This window comes from Strix uralensis, chromosome 40 (genome assembly GCF_047716275.1).
Source record: "Strix uralensis isolate ZFMK-TIS-50842 chromosome 40, bStrUra1, whole genome shotgun sequence".
NCBI lineage: Eukaryota > Metazoa > Chordata > Aves > Strigiformes > Strigidae > Strix > Strix uralensis.
The window spans coordinates 631418-636433 of NC_134011.1; the positions used below are offsets into that span (position 1 = coordinate 631418).

A 5016-nucleotide genomic window follows, 5' to 3' on the forward strand; every position below is an offset into this window, starting at 1 on the left:
AGCATGGCCCTGAAGATCTGCACATAGGACACCACAATGACAACAAAACATGACAAATAAAAAGAGGCACTAACCACAAGAAGCCCAAATTCCCTGAGGTAGGAGTGTGAGCAGGAGAGCTTGAGGATCTGGGGGACTTCACAGAAGAACTGGTCCACAGCATTGCCTTCACAGAGTGGTAGTGAAAATGTGTTGGCCGTGTGCAGGAGAGCCCAGAGAAACCCAGTGCCCCAGTCAGCTGCTGCCACGTGGACACAAGCTCTGCTGCCCAGGAGGGTCCCTAGTGCAGGGGTTTGCAGATGGCAACGTAACTGTCATAGGACATGATGGTGAGGAGACAAAACTCTGCTGTGACTAAGAAGAGAAAGAGAAAGGTCTGGGCAGCACATCCTGAGTAGGAGATGTCCCTGTTTTCCCAGAGGGAATTGGCCATGGCTTTGTGGAGAGTGGTGGAGATGGAGCCCAGGCGGAGGAGGGAGAGGTTGAGGAGGAAGAAGTACATGGGGGCATGCAGGTGGTGGTCACAGGCGATGGCGGTGATGATGAGGCCATTGCCCAGGAGGGAAGCCAGGGAGATGGCCAGGAAGAGCCAGAAGTGCCAGAGCTGCAGCTCCCACTTTTCTGTTGAAGCTTCTGTTGGCCATTTGCTTCCTCTGGGTCATGGGGCCCTGCCCAATGAAGAAAAGTTAGTGAAAGTTTAGGATTGACTGCTCTGGGCAATGCTTTCTCCATTTCTGACAGAACCCCCACCCCCCCCAGCCTCTGTCCTTCCAGAAAGACCTTCAGGCAGCTCCCGGGCTGGAGCTCTGTGTTTACTGGCTGAAGGGGCAGTGGGGAGCAAGGCATTGTGCTGTGGGCTCTGCAGGAGTCAGTCCTGCTGTGCCCCAAAAGGCAGAGAGGAACCTGCAGTGATCGCTGGTTAACTCCACTCCTGAAATCCAGGAGATTTCAGCCTTGTCCCTCCCAGGCCCCCTGGCTGCAGAGCAGAGCTGTGGGGCTTTGCTCTTCTGGCTTTGGCTCCTGCTGCCCTGTCTTACCTGAGGAGCGTGTGCTGAAGGCAGACAGCCTGGACGTTCTGTTGCACTACAAGTGCTCCATGGAGAGTCTGGGGGTGCAAACGGGCAGAGCCTTAGTGCAGAGTGAGGAGAGCCAGGCTGGCCATCAGACTTGCTCTCAGCTGCCCCGTGCTTGCACCTCTGGAATCTGCGTTACTGATTTGTTATTACTTTGAGCTGATTTTAATGATTTTTGGTGATTTGGAGTTAAATAAGGAATGATTTAGAGTAACTATACAACCAGTTATGCTGCTACAAAGTCCTTTGTAAAGTCCCAGGCTAAGGCCACGTAGACTAGTGATCATCATCAACCAGATTTCTAGTCAAAGAATAAGTCTCACAATGAGGTGCCATTGTTAGACTGTGTGGTCAGGACCATTTATTGCCCTGTAGACCAGGTGTCATAAAAGTGACATTGTGAAAGGGCCTCGAAGCATGTAAAATCACAATGTGAGCCAAAATCCTTGGGTCAAGGGCATTGGAGGGTCTTTCTTTTAGCTCAGTCATCCGTGGTGGTCGCAAAAGCAGCCCCCGACTCATTTCAGGACTCAAGTGCACGTGACCGGAAAGAGGTGGGAATAAGAAAATGAGTTACGGGAATTATCATGTTTATGCATGAGAACTTGATTAATATGTTAAATTAAAATAATTTTGTTACTATTAATATTATTTAAATACAATAATAACAACATATAGTGTTATAACTCCCGCCTCCTCGTCCAGTTCAAAGCCGCCCTCAAACAAGCACAAGGCTCTGCAATCAGCTCCAGTAACGACTTCTGCCGCAAGTTCCGGGTGAGCCCAGGTGCTGCCGGTACCTCCAGTGCCACCGCCAACCTGCTGCTGGCATTTGGCGGGTGCTGGTTGTGCTGCTTCCAGCGTCATTTTCCCCATAGCTCAACTGTCCCTTGGCCATGGAGAGAATCGAGCAGGACTGACCCATCACCATCAAGGACGACAAGGGCAACCTCAACCGCTGCATCGCTGGTATGGTCTCCGTACGGTGCCGGGGGGCTGCTGGCACTCGGTTTTGGTGGTTTTGGCAGGGTGGGAAGGGTCATGATTGAGCGAAAGGCTCCTTCTCTGGCAGCTCTTCATCACAGTGATGGACAAGCTGTGCCTGGAGATCTGAGCCACGGGCGAGGTAAGGGCCCCGCAGCAGCGCCAGGAGCCCTGGTTTGGCGATGCCGACGCACCCCAAAATTCCCTCCCTAGATCCAGCCAGACCTATGGGAGCTGATGGAGACGATGAACCGGATGAGCCACCTGCCCCCCGACTTCGAGGGGAGGCGGAAAGTCAACCAATGGTGAGTGCTGGTGGGCCGGCACCGTTACCGGCACCATTTTCGATGGGGAGGGGCCAGCGTGCCGCTGATGTAGCCCCCCTCGCCACGTCCTCCCAGGCTCCAGACGCTCAGCAGGATGTCGGCATCGGATGAGCTGGATGATTCCCAGGTCCAGCAAATGTTGTTCGACCCTGAATCTGCCTACAACACCTTCAACTGCTTCCTCCCCTCCAGAGCCGCCCCCGGCATGTGCCGGCACCACCGGTCCCCCTCCCAGTCCTCTGCTCCCAGTCCTTACTGGTGTTCAGGGGAAGCTGGGGACAAGAAACTCCTTATCTGTCACCTGCCCGGCAAGCGCCGGTAACACCAAAACCACCAGTCACGTTGATAAATACGGTGTGTAATGGCTGCGCTGGTTAAAACCGCGAGGAGCCGGTTAAAACCGCAAGCTCTTGTGGAAGAGCTTTCGGTGCCACATGACGGCCACACCGGCGGGACCGTGCTGGATTCATTCGGCGTCTGGCCAGGGGCTGGGCCGGACGTGCTGACCGCAGAGGTGGAAATCCCGGATTTTGCCGGCGATTCTGGCCCCGGTTGTGGCGTCCAACGGAGGGTCGCAGCCTGAGGGGAGGGGCTGCCATTAGCTCGCTGGGGCTGGGGGGAGTTGCCAGTGCCGATGCCAAAAAATCCAGGGAAACCAGACCTGGGCACATGGGGAGGCACCTGCAGCGCAGGGAGGGGGGATGGCAAAAGGGTCCCCCCTGTCCTTGTCCCCTATTTTGTCCCCCAAGGGGGTCCCTTTTGTTCCTAAATCTCGGCCTCTCACCCCTAAACTCAGTCTCTGTCCCCTAAACCCACTTTCCATCCCCAGAACTTTCTCTTCTGACCCCAAAACCTGCCCTCTGTCCCCTAAACCTCCTCCTCCGTTCCCTAAACCCAGTTTCCGTCCCTAAACCTGCTCTCTGTCCCTAAACCTCCTCCTCTGTCCCCTAAACCTCATCCACCATCCCCTAAACTCAGTCTCTGTCCTTAAACCCACCCTCCGTCCCTAAACTTCCTCCTCCGTCCCCAGTCTACATCCCTTAAACCCAGTCTCCATCCCTAAACCTCCTCCTCTATCCCCTAAACCCTGCCCTCCGGACGGAGCCGGTGGCACCACCGTGCTCCTGTGCCAGAGCCAGGTCTCCCTTGGGGAGGGGGAGGATCCTTGTGCCAGGGTGCCCCCCAAATCCTCTCTGTCCCCCACCAACATGTCCCCTTGGCCCATGGTCTCACCTGACCACCTCCAGGATGTCACCGTCACCCAGGCAGTTCCCGGAGAGCGTGAGGTGACTCAGGGCTCACCCCTCCTGTGGGAAGAGCACCCCGAAACCAGTACAATCCTGGCCGGCACCCCGCAGTGAGCCAGAGGGTGGTGGTGGGGCGTGGGTGTCCCCCACCTTGTCCCCGTGTCCCCTCTCTCCTGCACCAGATACTTGCCGAGTGCTACGGTAAGGGGTCACGGGCCTGGCAGGGACAGAGCCCAACTCCAACCGGACGAAGTTGCGGCACGGGAGGCTCCCGAGGAGCTGCGTCAGCCCTGCCGGGCCCAAGGCGTTGCAGGACAAGGCCAGAGTCTGCAGCTGTGGCGGTCCTGGGGTTGGGCAAAGGTTTAGGCTCCAATGGTTTAGGCGCCGATGGTTTAGGCTCAGTGGCAGGTGCTCACCGGCAAGGGTGAAGGCATTGGTGGAGCCGCAGGCCTGCAGGCGCATCATGGTGAGGGCCAGGCAGCTCTGCAGCAGCTGGGGCAGCGGCTGGCAGCTGGAGTCACCCAGGTGGTTCAGCTTAGGTCCAGCTCTTCTAGGCTCTGCTGGGGGAGAGGAGGAGGTTTAGGGGATGGAGGAAGAGGTTTTGGGGACAAAGATTGGGTTCAGGGAAGAGAGGAGGAGGTTTACGGGACATAGACTGGGTTTAGGGGATGGAGACTGGGTTTAAGGGACGGAGAGTGAGATTTAGGAGACAGAAGGCAGGTTTAGGGAATGAGGAAGACATTTGGGGGGCTGATGAAGAGACTTAGGGAACAAAGGCAGGGTTTGGGGTGGGTTGAAGAGATTTGGGGGGAACAAGATTGTGGGGAGACAAAGAAATTTGGGGGATGGATGTGAGAAGTTTAGAGGATGGATGAAGAGATTTGGGGGTGATATGAGGTTTAGGGGACGCAGAAGAAGTTTGGGGGTGACATGTTTAGGGGGTGCAAAAGAGGTTTGGGGACAAAGAAATCTGGGGGATAATGAAATTTGGGGGATGTGTTGTGGGCGGATATTGGACCTGCACAACTCTATGAGAGTTATATCCAGCAAAGTCGTTTATTTTTCCAGTAGTACATACTTATGCTCTTGCCAAAGCTCTTACTTCATAATTAGCAAATCAGCAATTAGACAGTTATCAGCCTTTTCTCCTATCAGCATAAGACCACTCTAACACGCTCTGTGCAGACCAATCAACTTCTTGTTCATGCGCTGTTCACGCGGTAGTAACTTCTCACAGTTCAGTACTTTTCCACAGTTTAGTGTTGCAGCTGTCTGCTGTTTTCCTCTGCCACATTAGCACAGCTCAGCAGTCTCTTATCTTTCTCCCAAGGCCTGTTTTTCATCAAAGCCTGGCTAGTTTCTCAGAGGCTGTGCAAGGCTGACAGG

General features: G+C 55.0%; 1 pseudogene; it reads left to right on the forward strand.

Moving 5' to 3' along the window:
* The first annotated feature begins 431 nt into the window (after positions 1-431).
* Positions 432-2705, forward strand: LOC141937311 (vacuolar protein sorting-associated protein 28 homolog; annotated as a pseudogene).
* The last annotated feature ends 2311 nt before the right edge of the window (positions 2706-5016 follow it).